At 42.4% G+C, this 22,661-nt stretch overlaps 1 pseudogene across 1 annotated transcript; it reads right to left on the bottom strand.

The window, feature by feature from the left end:
• Positions 1–651: 651 nt before the first annotated feature.
• Positions 652–22,529, bottom strand: LOC114256172 (beta-amyrin 16-alpha-hydroxylase CYP87D16-like; annotated as a pseudogene). The gene is made up of 9 exons (XR_014337677.1): positions 22,205–22,529; positions 21,738–22,068; positions 9,806–9,955; positions 9,474–9,722; positions 9,253–9,342; positions 9,076–9,154; positions 7,064–7,170; positions 6,716–6,843; positions 652–999 (listed from the first exon to the last, which is right to left on the bottom strand). The product of XR_014337677.1 is annotated as a beta-amyrin 16-alpha-hydroxylase CYP87D16-like (transcript).
• Positions 22,530–22,661: the final 132 nt, after the last annotated feature.

The raw sequence follows: 22,661 nt of genomic DNA, 5'->3' as shown, positions 1-22,661 counted from the left end.
TAAAAATTCAAAAATATTTTTTTTAACATTTACTTTTGTCAAATTAGTTTATATTTTATCAAATTGACGATTTTGCCATTGAAATTGAGTAATAGTATCTTCAATTGTCCTTATTTGAAACAATATTCACAATTTAGAATCAAATGTGTCATAATTGAAAAATCAGGGACTAAAGTGACACAAATTCCAAACTATAGAGACCATTAATGTAATTTGTCCCAGATAAAATGCTTGAGAAGGTCTCTCTAACCTTTAGAAAAATACTTTGAAAATTTAGAATACTATTTTGGCTAAAAACGGGGAGAGTAAAATAGTGGTCTTTCTCATCTAAGGCTTATACTTGAGCTGAGATAGTGCAATCGATTTCGCCGACCCTCAATTGGCGACCAAAGTAGCGATAAAAAAAATTGATCGCGAATAACTTTTACCGACTAAAAATGAACTTTTAGTAACTAATTTTTTGGTCGGCAAAGGTATTATTTATTGTAGATATCTTTATTTTAGAATTTTTCAGAGAGCACTCAAGTCTTAAAACTAATAAAAAATGAGGTGTCTACAAGGTCCATAAGATGAGACCCGAGACCCACCCAACCACTCCAACACCTCTGTGATTCCAGGTGCACCCATGAATCCACTGCCTACTGATTTTCGTCATAAACTATGTGAAATTCATTAAATAATTTAAAATCTAATACAAAGGATGAAGAGCTAGATATTCTTTCCTTATTTAAAGGATAAAAGACAAAGACATTAATCAACTTATTTAAATAATCCACAAACAAACATAAGTTCTCTCCAGTTCAGTACTGGCCATCATAATTTTTATAAACTTCAACATAAACACGGATACAAACACCAAATAAGAAAAATAAATACTGCATTTGAATCCTGGTGGTGTTCCATAATCATGCATGTTTCTTAGAGACCTTAATATACATGCCATCATGAAATTGTAACATAGGTGTTCGGGCTACATCTCCTCCCTTAATTTTCGTCCACCTATCAAAATCAAAAACAGATGTAAGAATTAGTTTGAGAGAGTGAGAGAAGCTTATAGAGCGAGAGAGAGACTCTGAAATGTTTTGTATATTAATTGTGTATTCAAAGAGAATGAAGTCTCTCTTTATAGAGAGAAAATGGGCATTGGATACCACCATTACCACCGAAAGCAAAAGATAAAGAAAAGCTATACAATTAATAATATAAAGCTAAAGCTAGTCTAGTCTGACTAATAATGATAAAGCTAACTTTACAATTAATAATGATGATAAAGCTAACAGCCCCCCGCAAACTCAAGGAGGGAAAGCATCAACCAAGTTGAGTTTGGAAACAAGATCATTGAAGCGGCCAGGAGGATGAGCCTTAGTGAAGATATCAGCGGGTTGATCGACGGAAGCAATAGGAAGAAGATGAACAGTTCCACAGGTGACATGCTGGCGAATAAAATGACAATCAATCTCAATATGTTTGGTGCGATCATGAAAAACATCATTGTGAGCAATCTGAATGGCACTCTGATTATCACAGTAGAGAGGGGTAGGAGCAGATGAAGAAACACCCATATCAGCAAGGAGCCAGCGAAGCCAGAGAAGTTCCTGAGTAGTATCAGCAAGAGCTCGGTATTCAGCTTCGGTGCTAGAGCGGGCAGTGAGGGATTGTTTTTTGCTACGCCAGGCAAGAAGAGAATCCCCTAAGAAGAAACAGAATCCCGTGGTGGAGCGTCGATCTGTAGGATCCCCAGCCCAATCAGCATCGGAAAAGGCACGTAGGTCAAGAGAGGAAGAAGCCGAGAAGTGAAGACCATGGAACATAGTGCCTTTGAGGTAGCGAAGGATACGGAGTAGAGCAGTATAGTGGGGAGTGCGAGGAGCCGACATGTACTGACTGACAATGTGAACAGCATAGGCAATGTCAGGACGAGTGACTGTGAGATAGACAAGACTGCCGACGAGCTGGCGATAAAGAGTAGCATCAGAGAGAAGAGTCCCATCGAGAGGAGTGAGACGAATCTGAGGATCAACCGGAGTAGAGGCAGTTTTGCAATCAGTAAGACCAGCTCGAGCCAGAAGATCAGATGCATATTTGGCCTGGGACAAATAGGAACCAGTAGAATCATGAGAGACTTCAAGGCTTAAGAAGTAGTTAAGGGTACCAAGGTCCTTCATCTCAAACTGTTGGTGGAGAAATTGTTTGAGGTGGAGAATACCAGCTTGATCATCACCAGTGATAATCATATCATCCACATACAGAAGAAGAAGAGTAGTACCATGAGAAGTAGTCCGTATAAAAAGAGCAGAGTCATAGGAGCTAGAGGTGAATCCGAAGTCATGAATGGTAGAACTGAACTTAGCAAACCAAGCACGAGGCGCTTGCTTGAGACCATAAAGAGCACGCTGTAGTTTGCAAACCTGATGAGGTTGAAAAGTGGACCCAGGTGGAGGTTGCATGTAGACCTCTTCAAGAAGATGACCATTGAGGAAAGCATTTTTGACATCCATCTGAAATAGCCCCCAGTGGCGAGCAGTAGCAACAGCAAGTAAACTGCGAACAGAGGTAAGCCGAGCAACAGGAGAGAAGGTCTCCTCATAATCAATGCCATATTCTTGGTTGAAACCCTTGGCAACAAGACGAGCTTTGTAGCGTTCAATAGAGCCATCAGAATGTGTTTTGATTTTGTAAACCCATTTGCAGCCAATCGCAGTCTTGCCAGGAGGAAGATCAACAAGATCCCAAGTGTGAGCTTTGTCCAAGGCATGGAGTTCATCAGTCATAGCTTGCTGCCAAAGAGGATTAGTACAAGCCTCACGATAGGAGGTAGGTTCATAAGTAGAGAAGGCAGTAGATCCAACAATATAATCACGAAGATGGATAGGAGGTTGAGTTACCCGGCGGGGTCGACCCGTAGGAGGATCGGTGGGAGGAAGAGTCGGTGAAGAAGGAGGTGTGGCAACAAGAGGTAGACCTTCAGGTAGAGCAGGCTGGACAGGATCAGGGGTGAGCAAGGGCGTCTCGATGGAGGAGGAACCTGTATCAAAATCAGTAGAGAAAAGATCGATGGAAGGATTAGTAAACAGTGCAGTAGTGGAAAGTCCGGGTAAGTGAAAGGAGGATAGCGAGGAAAACATTTGGTGTTCCCAGAAAACGACATGGCGGGAGATACGAAGACGTTTAGAGAGAGGATCCCAACAGCGAAAGCCTTTATGTTCAATGCCATACCCAAGAAAGCAACAAAGACGAGAGCGAGGTTCAAGCTTGGTGTGTTCATGGGATTGAAGTAGAACAAAACAAGCAGAGCCAAAAACCCGGAGATTGGCGTAAGGAGGAGGAGTGCCATGCAGACGTTCAAAGGGAGTTTGATTATGGATGACAGGGGTAGGAGCACAGTTGATAGTGTAAACAGCAGTGAGGGCAGCTTCTCCCCAAAAGTTTTCAGGACAGGAAGAAGAGAGAAGGAGAGCGCGAGTAGTGTCAAGAATATGCCTATGTTTCCGTTCAGCGCGACCATTTTTCTGGGACGTGCCAGCACAGGAACGATGAGGCAGTGTACCATGATGCTGAAGAAAGGAAAGGAAATCTGAATCCCGATATTCCATAGCATTGTCAGAGCGAAAAATTTTGATGGTTTTGGAGAATTGGGTGTGAACCATTTGTGCAAATCGATAATAAATGTGTTTAAGTTCAGACCTATTTTTCATGAGAAAAAGCCAAGTAAACCGGGAAAAATCATCAATAAAAACAACAAAATAGCGGGATCCCCCCATAGTAGTAGTAGGGGAAGGCCCCCAAATATCCGAATGTATAAGATCAAAAGGGGCAAGAGAAACAGAAGTACTTTTATTAAATGATAAAGCAGGTTGTTTGGCAAGTTGACAGGGTATACAATCGAAATTATCGGGAATTACATGACCCAACTGTCCACTAGAAACCAAAGACCTTAAACGAGTAACAGAAATATGCCCTAAGCGACAATGCCAAAGATGAAAGGGAGATAATAAGGAAGTAAATGTAGGAGCAGCAATCTGAGGAGAGGCAGGAACATGAAGGTGAATGAGTTCATAGAGACGTCCACGCTTACGGCCGATCCCAATAGTCTGCCCTGTCTGAGGGTCCTGTACCAAACAATCAGTAGCAGAAAAGGTGACAGTTAGACCAAGTTCACATAATTGACCAATGGAAATAAGGTTTAAGGTAAGAGCAGGGATATGATAAACGTGAGGTAGAGATAAAGAAGAGGTGGAAACAGTACCAACATGACGAACAGACATGAGGGAACCATCAGCAGTATGTATTGAGGGAATATGAGGAGATGAAGATAAGGAAGAAAAGATAGTAGAACTGGAGGTCATATGATTACAACAGGCAGAGTCAAAATACCAAGAAGAGTTACCTGGGATTACAGACAAAGCAGTAGGAGGAGGTGTACCAGATGAGGAGAGAAGTTGTTTGAGCATGGCCTCTACATCCGTTGGAGAAAAGTGAGGGGTAGATGGAGCAGGTGACTCAGAGAACCCTGCAGAGGGGGCAGTGTCAGTGTGATGAGACTGATTCCCGGAAGCAGCAGCAGCAGTGTGATAAGACTGATTCCCGGAAGCAGAAGTAGCAGTGTGATGAGACTGGTTGCCGGAACGATGAAAACTTCCCCGGGAAGAGCCACCGCGAGAGGAGTGGCTATTGGAGGATGAGCGGGATGGATTGCGAAAACAATCCTGTTGCAGATGACCAGGACCAAGTTTGTTGCAGTAGCGGCAGGATCTGACGGGGCAATTGACCAGGAGATGGGTTGAAGGAAGGCCCCGATTCTGACAATAGAGGCAAGCAGTTGGCCGCTGGGTAAATGATGGCCGGGATGGAGGAGTGGCAAGAACAGAGTCCACATGATGAGTTTGAAGAGTACCTAGACGGGTCTCCTCTGATAGCAACTCAGAAATGGCTTGTTCAAGAGTGGGCAAGGGATGGCGATGAAGCAGAGAGGCACGTACGGGCTCAAAAGAGGGGGTAAGAGCCATGAGAAATTGCACCAACCTTTGCTGGTTGCGATGGTTAGTAAATAAAACTGCATCTTCGGGGTCATGCCAGGTTGGTTCTGAAAGAGCAAGCTGATCCCAAACAGAGTATATTTGAGAAAGGAAGTCATTAATGGACTGAGTGGATTCTTGGCGCATGCGGTGAAGTTGGTTCTGAAGTTGATATTGATGGGCAAGACCAGTAGTCTGGTATCGTTCTTTTAAAAAATCCCAGATGTCTTTCGCAGGAGTAGTTACAGAGTCAAGCTGAAACCGGCCAAATTGAAGACTGATAGAAGTAACAGAGGTATTACGAAACCAGGTAATGATTTGGTAATTTTTACTGTCCCATTCCTCAAGTCGGTCTTCATATGTAGCAGTATGAACAGGAGTTTCAGTAGTGGCACTGTCTTTGACTGGTTTAGTCACATCCCCGGTGACAATTCGCCAGAGCTTCTTGCCTTTAAGAAAGGAAGACATGGCTTGGGCCCACAGAACATAGTTTGAACCATTCAGAATAACGGAAATGGGATGGGAGGTGTCAAGACGATCCATAATACTAGTTAAGTAGGATTAAAGTAACAGGAAGAGACCTGTAGGATCAAAATTTGGTAAAACAGAGTGTACCAGTGAGTCCGGAAGGTCGAAAATAGCCAGAAAAGGCTGCTGGACAGAGATGATGTCAGCGATGATGTCAGCGGCGCACGTTAGCAGAGTGCAGGGAGGAGCACGTTAGCAGAAAGGCGGCGGCGCACGGTAGCGAACAGGCGCAGGCGCGGCGCACAATAGCCGTTTTGGCGCACGCGGGTGCACTATAGTGAAGCGGCGCACGAAAGGCGCACAATAGCAGGCGCGGCGTACGGGAGTGGCAGGGCTGACGTCAGCCGCGGTTGTGTGGGCGCGTGGAGGCGCGTGGCGGAGGTGAGTGGCAACAGATGGCGCGTGTGGGCGCGTGTGAGAGTGGTGGCGGAGCTGGTGACGCGCAGAAGGTAAAGGCGGCGCGTGTGGGCGCGTGGAGGGTGTTCTGAGAACGGGCTAGGTGCCGTTGGAATCGTGAGAAAATTCCGAGCGATTTGATGTATGCCACTGTGTACGGGACTAAACACCAAAATCGAAAATTGCCAGAAATATAACACTGGGCTCTGATACCATGTAAGAATTAGTTTGAGAGAGTGAGAGAAGCTTATAGAGCGAGAGAGAGACTCTGAAATGTTTTGTATATTAATTGTGTATTCAAAGAGAATGAAGTCTCTCTTTATAGAGAGAAAATGGGCATTGGATACCACCATTACCACCGAAAGCAAAAGATAAAGAAAAGCTATACAATTAATAATATAAAGCTAAAGCTAGTCTAGTCTGACTAATAATGATAAAGCTAACTTTACAATTAATAATGATGATAAAGCTAACAACAGAAATGAAAAAACACATTTTTAAATGAAAAAATAAAAAAATTGTAAAAATCTTATTAACATGTTATCTTAATTTTCAGATTCATCCTTTTTTTTTTCCCTGTGAAAGTAATCCACTGATATAAATTCGTCATGAAGATATATCCTCTTAACTAAATGGATACTAAGAATTGAATTTTATTATTTTTTTCCATTTTCTTCATTTTGGGTCATATTTGTCACTATAATTGAAACAACATGAACAACCATGAAATGTGAAACAAATTTTAAAAGGACATTATTAGTAGTAGTAGTACATACTTGTATTCACTGACTAAAACATGTAGGAAGGTGGCAAAAAATGCCTTGGCCAACTCTGCACCTGCGCATTGTCTTATCCCTCCACCAAAAGGCATAAAATTCTTTGATGCGGTTTGCGGATCAATGTCCTATTTTCATCAATGAATCAAAGATTGGGTCATATATATAATGTTTTTATGTCTCAAAGCACTATCAATAATATTAGATTATGTGAGAATTTTGGGACACTAAAAATTCAACACATGATCTAATGAATGAAAATGCATATTGGGACAATAGATCTATGACCAACAGTATTATATCATTAATTCTTTGTTTTAAAAGAGAGAGAAAGAAAATAAAATTAACCTTCCAACGTCTCGGATTGAATGCAAGTGGATCCTTAAATACGTTGGGATTTAGTTGAAGAGTACAAGTGACAATCATAATGGCCCAACCCGCTGGAATTGTATAACCTGGAGATTGGAATTAGACAATTGTTATTAAACTCTGAGATGATTTAAGTTTGAGATGTGCAACCCTAAGCATCGTGTCACAAATTATTTAATAGGTCGGAATTATAAAACATGTGGTGTTCTTTCCTAATAGGAGACGAAGGAATACATGACCATTTGACAAAGGGAACCACACAAGGAGTAGCTCCTCTCAATAGTTCATTTTCTCCATAATTCTCAAGAATTCATTTTATGGTTTTCGTAGAGCCTCACAAGAGTGATTTGAACCATTTATTTCATAAGTCTCGAAGAGAAAAACATATATACAAAAGATCAACTTGATTGAAAATCAATATATACACTAACTAATTGTGTTTTGTTTTATGAAATTGATGCTAAATATTATTTTAAACCAAAACTGTTCATTTTATAAGACAAAATATGATAGTTAGTATGATTATTGATATCCGATTAAGCTAATTTTTTACATATATATTCTTCTCTTCTAGGTCTATGAGGTAAACACTTTAGATTATCGTGGTTAAGGGTCATCAATGGGCCTAGCTGGGCTTACCTAGCCCGCAACTATAGTGTCCAAATTCCATATTTTAATGGATTTTTTGAGTTTTGACCAATCAATGGGCTGGTATAGGCTGAGTCCATTTAAAAAATTAAAATCATGTCCCACCCATAAATCAAAATTTTACAGGCCAAAATCAAACAAAACCGGGCTAAACATTCACTTATATTATTAATTTCTGCACATTTGTCATTCACATATCCTTAATATTTTCATTAGTTATTTTTCTTATTTACTTTCCAACATAATTCAAGTATTTTGATTTCTTTTTTTCTTTTTTTTTTTTACATCCCATATGGTAAAAAAATAAAAAAATAAATAAAAATCAAGTAACATATTATACCTACAAGTGGAGGGGCAAAAAATGGAAAGAAAAAAAAAAAAAAGCTTTAAACATGAGAACAAAAAAATAAATATATAAATAATCAAACTAAACATTAGACCAAAAAAACTCAAACTAAATATTAGAATTACCCATGCGGGCTCTTACAGGCTGAGTTTATGAGCAAACTCATTTTACAAACTTTTGTCTAAAATCCTAAATCATCTTTTATAAGTTGGGATGGGATGAACACTTAAGTGAGTTGGGACGAACCATGGGACGGGTTGGTCATGTTGCGTAATATCGAGTTTTTTTAATCACAAGCCATTTGGAAACCCTTAATCGTGGTGGAACACCACGGAACCCACAAAGTAGAGTCTAGAAAGTTGTCGAGGAAATAAAGTCTTGAGAGGAGCTGCTCTTCCATAACACAAAGCCCGTTTATTTTGAGAGATAGAGGAGGGGATTGAATTAGGATAAATGTGGAACCCACTATAATGGTGTTTGTTTGCAAAATAGGAAAATGGATTCACAATCCCTTAGAACTATGATAGGTCTTAGAGGAAGGGATTAACAAAGACCTCTAAGGGTTGGATTTCAAAACTAGTGAGGGGATTAGTCTGGAAAAAAAAAAAAAAAACTATTTTGCCCATATTATGTGTTGTGTATTTGTGTGGGCCTTTTTTTTTTTGGTTGTTGTTGTGTGTGTGGGTATTATGTCATTATATATATATATATATATATATTAAAATAATATAGTAAAAAAAATATTTTTAAAATATGATTTTTTGATATTAAAATATATCAAAAACACCCAAGAAGAGTGTTTATGATATTTTATATAGTTAATCCCCTTACTAAAATATATGACAAACAAACACAATTTTTCTTAATCTCCTTACTAATAATCCCCCACACTAATAGTCTCCTTACTAACAACCTCATCCAATCTAACTCTGAAAACATAGGGGCCTATAGATCATGAATTTACTTAGATGCAAACATTGATTTAGTAATTTATTACCATTATAATTGATATCTTTCAGTGTTCTTCTTAGTATCCCAGGAGAAACATTTCCCAATCTCAGCACTTCATTGATAACCTGCAGTTTTGGCATACCAACACAAGATAATGACGCAATGTGCCAATTAATTTCCAAAAGAGAATATATATATACATGATTTAGAGTGTGAAACTCACATGCATGGTAACAGTCATGGATTTATATTCATCCCACGTCAGTGGAGATTCCTTATTCTCTCTGTTTTTGAGAAGAATGTCATGCTCCGCCTAAAATAATAATCAATATTAATTATAATACAAAGAATTGAATGAAATATATATAGATAGATAGACAGTAATTAAGTTAGATTAGAGAAAAATATTAGGGTGAATAATGTTAAAATTTCAATATTACATACCACTAGATCCTCCACCACCCAAGGGTGTTCTGCAAATAACTTAAAAGACAGTGTCATGGCCGTGGATATGGACTCAATGGTAGCAAACAAAGCTCCAACGGTGATCGATAGGATGAAATTCTCTGTCAAGAAGAAGTCAGTGTTCAAGTCTTTGACCGCATGATCAAGGAAGTCCCCTTTCTTTTCCTCTGGGCAAGCTATTCTCTCCTTTAACATTGCTCTTATTAGCTTTTCTAACTTGTCCCTATCCTACAATCAAAAATCATAATCAAAATCAAATAAACTTTTGAGAAGGTAGAGCTTCCCTTTCTGTTTTCTAGTGTTATTATTACCTTCATACATTTGTAGAATCTAGTACCAGGGATGTTCAATGGAAAGGACATAAGACCTTGCACGAATCCAGCAATGGTGTCCGTTATAACATCAGATGACTTTTCAAAATCATGACCAAACAGATTTTTTGCAGCAAAAACTGCAACCATCTACAAAATCCATGACAACAAATTTATTCATTAACTAACATGCCAATAGCTTCAGAATTTATATGTGAATGAGCTTGATCCTAATAATAATAATAATAATAATAATAATAATAATAATAATAAGGGGATAAATTAAAAAAAAAGAAAAAAAAGAAAAGAAAAGTCAGGGTTTAACACTTACAATAAATAAACGCTAAATTTCTAATTTTGTCAATTTATACTTTAATTTTTTGATTTGGTTTCAACTTAAACCATCATGTGGAACCAACAAACCAAAGAGCAAAAGATGCTACCACAACATCAGACTTAGATGAATAATACACAAAAAAACCAGAGATTAGCAGCAGAGACTAACAGGTAATCAAACTTGAAGACAACAACACAAACACAAACACAAAACAGCAGAACAACACCAAAGTCCAGAAATTAACTTGACACATAAAGAGAAGTAAAAATTTCAATACACCAAGTCCAGCCTTGTGTATATAGAAATACGACCTTTACTTTACTTTACTCTATATATAATAATAATAGTGTAAGAGGGGCTAATTTGAGCCCACTAAATTATTTAGGCCCAATAGCCCAAGATTAGTGAGCCCGAATTTATCGCAAGTCCAAGAATCGGTGGGCCCAGATTTATCGCCATCAAACGGGTTGAATCGCTCTAAGCCTCGAAAGGGTTCGGATCCACGAACCTAGAGACTTACTCGGGCCCGGACTCGAAAGGATATTAAGAAAGCCTAGAGATCCGAGGCACTCGGACTCGAAAGGGTTCGGATCCACGAACCTAGAGATCCGAAGCACTTGGCTTCGAACGGATTCAATCGCAATCTAGAAGCCGCTCCATTAATGAGTCCCAGAACACTTGCGGACTTGGAGCTTTCCGGGGTTTACGTACCAGAACCATGGGCGTAATGGAGTCCAAACAAAGGACCCGATCCCGAGGACGGTGAGTGGAGATAAATTCACTCTTCGGTTAAACTAGCCTATACCCGGGTCGAGGTGGCACGACCCCGGGGGGTCCATGAGACTCGGCAATATTTTGCGGCAGGACGTCCTCTGGGACTACCCCTGACCCTTTGGGATGATTGGGGATCATTGGTTAGGTGTGGCTAAGAAGAAGGGTTCGCCGAGGGAGTGATCTCCTCTTCGGGGTTTTCTTATCCTCGGAGAAGTCACCTCCTCGGAGAGGTCACCTCCTCGGACAAGGTGGTTAGAGAGAATATCCCCCATGTGCCTTACACATGGGCTCCATCATATCTCATGAGGTGCCTATAAATAGCACCTACCCATAGCTTTACAAGGGATGGATTTTGGAGATTTTTCAACTCTTGGGAAAGAACTAATTTCCCCTCTCCATTATCAACCTTGAGAGTGAAAGTGGGAGATCCATGGGAGAGCCTTGCCATTATTCTATTCTCTAGCCATTTTGCCTTCTTCTTCACCCAATCTCTTATCTCCATCATCTCTTTTCTTTTGTGTTCTTGAGTTGAGACCATTGAAGAATCTAAGCCTCTTATCATATTCTAGGGAATTCGAAGTTGTTCTTCAAGGATCTTCGAAGATCTTCGAATTTTCTAACTCCTTTCTTGAACCCTCTCCTACATTTTGGCGACTCTGCTGGGGAGGCGGATTGGTTAATAGTCTCAACGAGATCTGAAATCCACACAACTCCAACAAGGATGGCGGGAGAAGATGAAGTTCACCAACAAGGATCCTCTAATGGTGGTGATGACATAACCATGGCTCCAGATTAACCACTTTTACTTGAAGCCATTCAAGGACTTCAGAATACTCAGCAAGAGATTCTTACCACTCTTCAGAATCTCACTCACACCATGTTGGTGATGAGTTCTAACTTTGCACCGGCGCCAAACGGAAATCAAACTGGTGGTGGAGTTATTCCCGCCGGAACGCAAAATCAAATCCAAGGAGAAGTAGGTCCCAATCAGCCTATGGCTCATGGCAACACGGCCACAGTAACACATGCTCAAACCACAGTAGGCGGCGGCAATTTGCCCATGCCCGGGCTCCATGGCGTGCCAAGCCAAGATCCAATGGTGACTAGGGGAGTTTCTGGTGTAATGAATGGTGCTCCGACGACTGTTGGTGTCCAGGAAAACATAAGGAGCATGATGGCGCAAAAGGGAGCGCTGCCCGTACCTAATCTTGTTACGCCACCAGTAAATGTTACCCAAGCACCAAGCGGGCCTCCTTTGGTGCCGACAACAAATCTGCAAGCACAACCCGGTATAGCGGCGCCGTACGGTGGACTTTACGGGCCTCAATTCAATGTCCCATCACCAACTGGCTTGTCTATGGGCGCTGATGGCCAATATCGTCAAATGTCCTCACCAATGATGAATTCGCAGCACCAGAATGGCCAAGTCGCCCCTAGTTCAGTCTTCGGGTCCACAAGCCATGTCTCGGGAATACCACCATCAAACTCTCTCCCTCAGCAGTTTCTCACTCTCGCCGATGTGCAGGCCATGTTCGATCTCGAACGGGGCAAGAGGACCTTACCCTCTTTGCCTGATCCAGATATCAAGCCGCCTTACCCCATTGAGATGCTGAGCTATCCATACCCTGAGGGGTATACAGTGCCGAAGTTCATCAAGTTCGACGGCAAACAAGGAAATGCCCGAGAACATGTTGTGCGATTCATCGAGACTCTGGGTATTCATGGTTCAAACCACGTCCTCCGACTGATAGAATTCTCTAAGTCCCTCACCGACCGAGCATATAGTTGGTATGTTAATTTGGCCCCAAACTCTGTCCGAAGTTGGGAGGAAATGGTTAACAAATTCCACTCCAAGTTCTTTCAAGTGGCGGAGAAGGTGACCACACTTACATTGTGTAAAGAGAAGCAACAAGAAAGTGAAGACATCCTTGACTACGTCAAAAGGTTTCAGGACAAGGCCGTAGATTGTCATGAAGCAGTTAAGGAGAGTTATCTGGTTCAAATCTGTCTAGAAGGGGCATTGAGCAGGTACAAAATGTTTCTAGTTAATCACAAGCTACCCACCTTCTCGGCATTAATGGAAGCAGCTCGGAACATTAGCATTCCTCAGGCTCAGGAGTCCGGATTTAAGACCAGTTACAAGACTAGTTTCAAATCGTCTCGAGGACCTATTGTTGCTGCTGCCTCTGCCCCAGATACCCGAAATTCACAAGGAGGAGGTCATAGAGGCCAGAAGAGAAAGCAATATAATGGTGAAAAGGGGAATGTTTCTTATCCATGTGGAATCGAGGAAGTGAAAGCTCTAGTTAAGGAATGGGTGGCTGACGGAGAGCTAAAATTTCCTTATGTTGAAGAAATGCCATCAAAAAAGGACCGTCAGAGCCCTGAATTCTGTGTCTACCATCGTACATTGAAACATCCGACAGAGAAGTGTTGGACTCTCAGGAAAATCTTCAGAGATAAAGTCGAGGCAGACGAATTGAGGTTCAAAAAGCAAAGGACTCAAGACATCCGAGAACAACCATATCCTTAACATCGAGACAAGGGCAAAAATGTTGCTATGATAGCTTATGAAGGCCCGATGATCGAGGCTATCGCCAATCTCGATGACGATGATTGTTATCTGGACGACATCCTCGAGCCAGAGGGTGAGCAAATTTACTATGGAAGTGCTCTCGATCCAGAGGGCAGAACATTTATGACTCATGGTGAAGATCCCTTTGACCCAGAAGGAGGAGAAGAGTACTACGGAAGAGGAGGACACCATCTTTATGTGGCATCTTATTTTGAAGAGACCGAGGAGATGGTTAACTACGAGCCTCCAAGAGTGGAAAAAGATCCGAATCACTATGCCAAAACCTTGCAAGACTGTGTAAAGTTCAAGCAGTTCTTTGACCAACTTGGACTTTCCAAGGAGGCAAGAACAGAAATCACCAAGTCTATCATTAATATAGCCGAGGCACACCATGAGGAATGCATGTCGACTGAGGGATCTATCCCGAGGAAGGCAAAAGAGCAATCTAGTGCCATTACTTTCTCCGAGGTTGATCGGAAGTATCCTTTTTCTCACAACCGCCCGCTTTATGTGACTGCTTTTATTAACGGGGTTGAGTTCAAAAGGGCCTTTCTAGATAGTGGAGCCTCTATCAACATTATGACTCGCGCTACTCTAGAAAAGGCCGGAATCTCTGAAGAACGCATTGTGAAGCAGCCGATAGTCATCACTGGCTTCGGTGGAGAAAGGAGAGTTACTATCGGATGCGTAACAGTTGATTTAGCCGTCGGAGAGATTTGCTCGGCCACCAAGTTCCATATTATCGATTCTGAGGCAAATTATCACATCATTCTAGGGAGGACCTGGATGCATAGATATGGGGCTGTACCATCAAGTTATCATCAGTGTGTTAAGGCTAAATGGGGAAAGAAGACGGTGACAATTCAGGCTACAGAAAGGCCGTTCGAGATCCATGAAGCTCATTATTCTGATGCCATCTACTTCACCGAACTGGCTGTCGAAGAAGTTCCCACCACCTCTAAGCCTCGAGGGGTCAAAATTCCTCGTTGGGAGGATATCAAAGATGACAAGGAGCCGATGACAGAATCAAGCAAGCGGGCGATGTCTAGACCAGAAAGTCCGCCTATTCCTCGGAAGGTGATGAAAGTTCGAGAATGAGGCAAGATGGTGTACTATTTATGAAGGTGCGGGGAGTCGGTTTCTTCCGTCACCGACTCCGAGTCAAAAGAAGAGCCTCCTGACAATGATATAGTAATAAAGCCTGAAGTGGCTCCAGAATGTATACAAGATGGGCCGAAGCCTCAGCCCGAACAACTTATTGAAATAGATCTGAGTGATGGACAAGATGCACCGAGGCCGGTATTCGTAAGTTCGAGCCTTAGCCCAGAGAAGCAGGAACAGTTGTTAAAGTTGATAAGCCGATACTCAGATGTGTTTGCTTGGTCATATAAGGAAATGCCCGGACTAGATCCTGACCTAGTCTCCCACTATCTTGATGTGTTCCCAAACTCCAAGCCAATTAAGCAAGCTGCTCGAAAATATCATCCAGATCTCGAAGAGAAGATTAAGGAGGAGATTGAAAAACTTCAACAGGCTGGTTTCATCCGGCCAATACAGTACCCCACGTGGTTAGCAAACATCGTGCCAGTAAAGAAGAAGAATGGCCAAATCAGAGTATGTGTAGACTTTCGAGATTTGAACAAATCTTGCCCGAAGGATGAATTCCCTCTTCCTCACATCGACACCCTCGTGGATACTACCTCGGGACACCAGATGTTCTCATTCATGGATGGATTCAGTGGATACAATCAGATTAAGATGGCTGAAGAGGACGCAGAAAAGACCGCTTTTAGAACACCTCTCGGAAACTTCTTCTATACAGTCATGCCTTTCGGACTCAAGAATGCTGGTGCAACTTACCAAAGGGCTATGACTGCAATCTTTCATGACATGATCCATCATGAGGTGGAAGATTATGTTGATGATCTAGTGGGGAAATCCAAGAAAGAAGAAGACCATCTCCGAGACCTTGAGAAGGTATTCAAGAGGTGCCAGAAATTCAAAATGAGGATGAATCCTCTCAAATGTGCTTTCGGGGTGACGGCTGGGAAGTTCCTCGGGTTTCTTGTACACAGACATGGTATTGAGGCAGATGAAGACAAGGTCAAATCTATCAGAGCAATCCCTCCCCCGCATTCTCAGAAGGAGTTAAAGAAGTTCCTCGGGAAGGTGTCTTATATTCGGAGGTTTATCCCAGCACTTGCGGAGATCTCTGCCCCTTTCGGTTCATTGTTAAAAGGAGATGCCAAGTTCGAGTGGAACCAGGAGCACCAAAAGGCCTTCGAGAGAATCAAGGCAGCCTTGACCTCGCCTCAGACCATGATAGCCCCGCAGCCCGAGGTGCCTCTAATGTTGTACTTAACTTCAACTCCCAAGTCCATAGGGGCATTATTGGTCCAAGATGTAGATGGAGCAGAACGCCCGGTGTATTACATCAGCCGGAAGATTCGAGGAGCAGAAGTCCGATATACTCCGGTAGAGAGACATTGTTTAGCTTTGGTATTCACTGCCCAAAAGCTCAGACATTACTTCTTAGCACATCAGATTCAGATTGTTACTAGAAGTGATCCAATCCGATACCTCCTCAGCAAGCCTGCTCTAACCGGGAAGGTGGCAAGATGGTTGTTAGCACTGGGTGAATTCGAGATCACATGTGTAGCCCCCAAGGCGATCAAAAGCCAAGCCTTAGCTGACCTCCTTGCTCAAATTCCAAGTGGTGACAATGAACCAGTGAATGAAAAATTAAGAGGAGAGGTGCATGCAGCTATGGCTTCCGAGGAAAGCTTTTGGACATTGAGCTTTGACGGAGCAACAGCCGGAGGTAAAAGAGGAACCGGGATAGTCCTTACAAGCAAAAGTGGGGAAAAGTTATATTTGTCTTATAAACTGGATTTCCATTGTTCGAATAATGAAGCCGAGTATGAGGCTCTTATGTTAGGCTTGATAGCAGCTGAGAAGCACAGTATCAAGAACATTCGGATTCGGGGGGACTCAAAGTTGATGGTGAAGCAAGTTTCAGGACAGTTCGTCTTAAAGGAGCCAGCCTTGGCCACATATCGAACAACAGTTCAAAGGCTTCTTGACAAATTTCAAAAGGTCGAAATAGAGCATGTGCCTCGTTCCGACAACAAGTTTTCAGATGCCCTCGCTACATTAGGGGCAGGAGTTGATATCCCAGAGGAGGAGGCGACAATTATTATCAAGAAGAGAATAGAGCCTTCGATAATACCTGAAGACAAAGGCCTTCCGGAGGACTGGAGAGGAGAAGTCCTCGAACAACTCAGAAGCAAAGTTGGAAAATTGACTATGGCCAAGCTTGCCCAATTCATAATTATTCAAGGTGAACTTTATTTCCGAGAAGGTACCGGATTCCTAGCCTGGTGTGTTGGCCAACAAGAAGCAAGTTTGCGACTACAACAGATCCATGAAAAGTCTTGCGGGGATGTGGATATCAGTCTGTACAGAAAGATCCAAAGACATGGCTATGATGGTGCATGATGGCCACAACCCGAGCAGCTGGTGAAAGCTTTCCAAATGATCTTACAACTCTAGGGGCAAATTTCAACATTCCGTGAAAGAAGTCTATCTATGACATTTACAGTTTGCATTTACTACATTGTCTAAGAATTTTCTATCTTTCTTTCTTATGTTATGAAGAAAGTTATTTCCTCTATATTATGTATCTTCATTAGAAGTTATTTTCTCTACATTGTATATCTTCATTGTGTTATGTTGCTTGAAACAGTTTTCAATTTTTTGTTGCCCCTCAAAGAAGAAAAAGGAATGGTAGATTCAGTTACCAACCTGAAGGGAGTTTTCTTGACACAGTAGAAGTATACTTCCACTCGGACTTCCGAGAGACAGCCTTGTTTCTGCTCGGACTTCTGAGGGAAAGCCTTCCGAGGGACAACTCTTGCTCTCATTAGTGCGGGTCCGAAGAACAGCCCTTGATTTCATCAATACGAGCTCCGAGGATCTTTCTTTTCAAAGTAGAGTGGACTCTTACTCGAACTCCCGAGGGATAGCCTTTGCTTCCATTAGCTGCCGAAGTAGAAGTGCACATCCACTCGGACTTCCGAGGGACAGCCTCGTTTCTGCTCGGACTTCTAAAGGACAGCCTTGTTTCCGCTCAAACTTCTGAGGGACAGCCTTGCTTCTGCTCGGACTTCTGAGAGACAGTCTTTACTTCTGTTGGTGCAAGCTTGGTAGACTCGGTTATCTTCCAGAGGAATCTTTCTTGCCAAAGTAGGGTGTGTGCTACTTTCGGACTCCCGAGGGACAGTCTTGCTTCTGTTCGGACTTCCGAGGAACAGCCCTTGCTCTCATTAGTGCGGGTTCTAAGGGCCCCGAGGTTGTGGATCTCAATCAAGAATTTATTTGTCTGAAATAGTAAAACCGACAAATGAGATGAGCAATATCAATTTCATATCCTGATTCAGGCATTATCGGAATGGGGCAATATCAACAAATAATAATGATCTATTTAAGTTACAACAATTTTATTACTCTAAGCAAGTTTATGAAAATGTAACAATCAAGTTTTTGTCTCTCCGGGCCGGTTCCTCTCAAGCCGACGTAAAGCTACAACGGTCACACAAAATTTTGGCATCAGCTATGTATTTCCCAAGCATCCACAAGTTAAACAAACCACAATATATCATCTTTATTATTCAACGAGGTATTTCATCATATCAACAAGTCCTACGATGAATTCTACATCAGGAGTTCAAGCATGATATCTAATATTCTCGGGGTTGCAACAATCAATCATTCGATAACAAAATTTATATTCAACATTACGAGTTTCATTACTGAAATCATTCCATCGAGTATCAACAACAACAACAACAACAAAAATTTTTGTTTGTTCTACTCCTTTCAATACTATCAAACATAGAGTGATAAATATATTTATATATTCAACGAGAGGAAGAGGGAGCTGAATTTCATACTCACAAATTTGGGACTGTTAGAGGGGTGAAGTCCGAAGCTGATGTTGGAAATTCAAGTTGAAATCAGAAAGGTTTTATAGACTGTAATCAACAGGACTGAGCTAGGCTGGGCAAGACCACGCACGTTGCGTTGAGTGGGCGAACGTGCGTGGTCGGCGTTGGACAGTTGAGGACGAAGGCAGTGTTGAAGACGTAGCAGAGTCGGTGTCGATCAAGATCAACAAGATTGAGCTAGGCTTGGCAGGACCACACACGTTGCGTTGAGTGGGCGAACGTGCGTGGTTGGCGTCGGACAAGTTGAAGCCGGAAGCAACGCTGGTACCACAGAAGAGTCAGCAACCACACACGTTGCGTTGAGAGGGCGAACGTGTGTGGTGTGCGTTGGAACCGTCGAAGTCAACAGTGATTGGAGCTGGAACCAGTGAGTGTAAAGCAAGGCCAAGATCTATGTAGTCGGAGCTTTGAAAAATGTTGCTAAGCCAGGAGGGCACACCAACGATGAGCTAAACAGCATTAGGCAAGGCCACACACGACGCGTTGAACGGGCGACGTGTGTGGTTGGCACTGGAACAACTAGGCAGACCGACACCACGTTGAATCGGTGGTATGGTCGGCGTTGGCAGGTCACGGCTAACAGTGATGGATTTCAGTGGGCGAGAAGGCATATCGACAGACCGACGCCACGTTGAGTGGGCGGCGTGGTCGTCACTAGTCAGTTGCAGTCGGGCACGAGACAGACAAGCCGCGTGAGTTGAGGGGGTCATGCACAGAGCAGCGCCGTGGTGGGTTCGCGCAGAAGCCGACGGTGGCGCTCGAAGGGTTCAACATCAGACCTGTATGTATGTCAAAATTATTGTCAAAATTATCGACACAGGTTCAAGATTCAATAGCATGTATTCAAGACAACAAAGCCAGATTTCCTCAATAAAATTAGCAAGGATTCAACATTGATTATTCCAATATTCACACACAAAAAAAAAATCAAGATCTCTTCATCAAGATGTGCAACAGCAGAAATTTATGGGTTACATTATCCAAAAATTTATAAATCAGAGTTTATACAAATAAGAAGTTCAAAAAGAGGACTTCAAATACTTGCTCACAGATCTGATGTAACAATGGTTAAGGCGTGAAGCTAAAAGAAGGAAGAAACAACAAATGGCATAAGCCATAAGTCAAGATTGTCCACGCAAGGCAAGACTGCGGCTGGTTCTCTTGAAGGCCGACGGCGCGGTGAACGGCGCTCGGCAAGACATTGCTGTGATGAAGTAACGGCACCGATTGGCAGTGGCAAAGTAGACAGTGTTTGGAGCAGAAGAGCAAAGCAAGGCCGAGATCTATGTAAGAAAGATGCTAGACGGACCAACGACGCGTTGCGAGGGCGACGTGGTCGGCACTGGCCGGTCGCGTGATCTGGTGGCGCAAGACAGCAGCGACAGTGGTGTCGCAGACGAGTCAGCGTCGGCGTTGGTCGGCGAAATCGAGCTCCGATGTGCCTGGATCTCTGAGGAGTTGGGTCGCTAAGCCGAAGTAAAACACCGATGGTGAAATAAAGCCTCTGGTTTGTTGAAGGAGCGCACAACATTAGCCTCTGATTTGTTAAAGAAAACAAAAAAAAAAAAGAAGAGACCTGGGTTGGTCTCTCTGTGTAGAGAGAGAGAAAGCCGAATGGCTGTGGGCAACAAACAAATAGCTATAGACTAGGGTTTGTCTTTTTTCCTTATATTAAAAAAAAAAAAAAGGTTTGATTCTTGGCATATTCTCTCAAATATCCTGAATATATATATATATATATATATAAATGGTGGCCTTTGATTTGGGCTTCTGGAGTTAAAAAAAAAATGGTCAAACTTTTGATTTTATTTGCTTCACGAAAAGAAAAGAATTATTATTATTTTCTTTGAGCAACTTATTTGGTGCCTTATTAATTACATGTCCAGGTTTGGTTGGTGGAGAGTAATTCAACTTCTGGTTTTCTTTTCCCCAAAAAAAAAAAAAAAGCTCAAAAAAAAAAAAAAGAGTTATTTATTTATTTATTTATTTTTTATTAGTTGTCAATTTTATCCGTAATTTTCAGTGAGTCCTCAGTTTTTATCCATAGATTTTATCAAGGCCAAATATTCTCGAAGACATAATGTGAAGCATGGCTGATAAGGTGAAATTATGCATGTCCGAGAAAATTACAATTTCTCATACACGCAAGGGGCAAATGTAAGAGGGGCTAATTTGAGCCCACTAAATTATTTAGGCCCAATAGCCCAAGATTAGTGAGCCCGAATTTATCGCAAGTCCAAGAATCGGTGGGCCCAGATTTATCGCCATCAAACGGGTTGAATCGCTCTAAGCCTCGAAAGGGTTCGGATCCACGAACCTAGAGACTTACTCGGGCCCGGACTCGAAAGGATATTAAGAAAGCCTAGAGATCCGAGGCACTCGGACTCGAAAGGGTTCGGATCCACGAACCTAGAGATCCGAAGCACTTGGCTTCGAACGGATTCAAACGCAATCTAGAAGCCGCTCCATTAATGAGTCCCAGAACATTTGCGGACTTGGAGCTTTCCGGGGTCTACGTACCAGAACCATGGGCGTAATGGAGTCCGAACAAAGGACCCGATCCCGAGGACGGTGAGTGGAGATAAATTCACTATTCGGTTAAACTAGCCTATACCCGGGTCGAGGTGGCACGACCCCGGGGGGTCCATGAGACTCGGCAATATTTTGCGGCAGGACGTCCTCTGGGACTACCCCTGGCCCTTTGGGATGATTGGGGATCATTGGTTAGGTGTGGCTAAGAAGAAGGGTTCGCCGAGGGAGTGATCTCCTCTTCGGGGTTTTCTCATCCTCGGAGAAGTCACCTCCTCGGAGAGGTCACCTCCTCGGACAAGGTGGTTAGAGAGAATATCCCCCATGTGCCTTGCACATGGGCTCCATCCTACATCACGAGGTGCCTATAAATAGCACCTACCCATAGCTTTACAAGGGATGGATTTTGGAGATTTTTCAACTCTTGGGAAAGAACTAATTTCCCCTCTCCATTATCAACCTTGAGAGTGAAAGTGGGAGATCCATGGGAGAGCCTTGCCATTATTCTATTCTCTAGCCATTTTGCCTTCTTCTTCACCCAATCTCTTATCTCCATCATCTCCTTTCTTTTGTGTTCTTGGGTTGAGACCATTGAAGAATCTAAGCCTCTTATCATATTCTAGGGAATTCGAAGTTGTTCTTCAAGGATCTTCGAATTTTCCAACTCCTTTCTTGAACCCTCTCCTACAAATAGTATGAAGAGATACATACATTAGCAGCTTCTTTTTTGGCATCAATGGTTCCTTAGGTAGACCAGTGGTGGATGTTAGTGCGAACGGTGGTTTCAATTTCAGAAAGCAACTTAGTCCGGAGGCTGTCAACACCAAAGAGAGTCAAGAAGGAGCCTCTGACATACTTGTGAATGTGACCAACAGCGTTAGGCCTGGCTTCACCTTCTAGCCGGAACACCTTCTGGAATGTGTCCAAATACCACAGCTCTACTTCCTTCCCTTCTTGTTGAAACAAGTAATTGTTCAGCTTCGGATCTGCTGTTATCACCATTGGCCTTCCCACCAAGTTTGTTGAAAACACTCTCCCATACCTGTTTTGTTTGTTTGTGTCCAATTACAAATTTACAACAACCATCATAAATAATAATATATTCAAACAAAATACTACTAAATAAATAAAACAACAAAACAAACTAGTACACATAAATGCTTATTACTGTATTGTACTTTTCAATTCTCTTCTTAATGAAGAGATGGAGATCTAAGGAGTGGTTGGGAATAAGAAGTTGAAGTGTCTCTCCAATGAATGGGAGACCCATAGATCCTGGAGGCAGAACTCCATTGGACTTTGGGTTCCTCCACTTGTAAAGCCACTGACTTATCAATATGGTAAGCACAGCTACCACACACAACCCAACTTGCCACATTTCTTACACTCACTGTTTGCTGAGAGAGAGAGTGTGTGTGCGTGTGTTTGTATGAAGAACTCGAATAGCCAGTATGCCTTTCTCGGTGCAGATAAATAATTGTTTACATACTGGGGAAGCTTGGTCAGATACATATAGAGAAAAAAGTGCCCCCTTTTTTTTGGACAACCTCCACAAACTCAAAACTCATGATGTGTGGGACCCACATCATAAGTGGTGTGGATCACTTTGGATGTTGTAGAACGAGAGTCTCTATC

Source organism: Camellia sinensis, chromosome 8 (assembly GCF_055761805.1).
Source record: "Camellia sinensis isolate YWXY chromosome 8, ASM5576180v1, whole genome shotgun sequence".
NCBI classification, from domain to species: Eukaryota; Viridiplantae; Streptophyta; class Magnoliopsida; order Ericales; family Theaceae; genus Camellia; species Camellia sinensis.
Note: the sequence above shows the minus strand (reverse complement) of the source record. Positions and strands in the feature narration are given on the sequence as shown.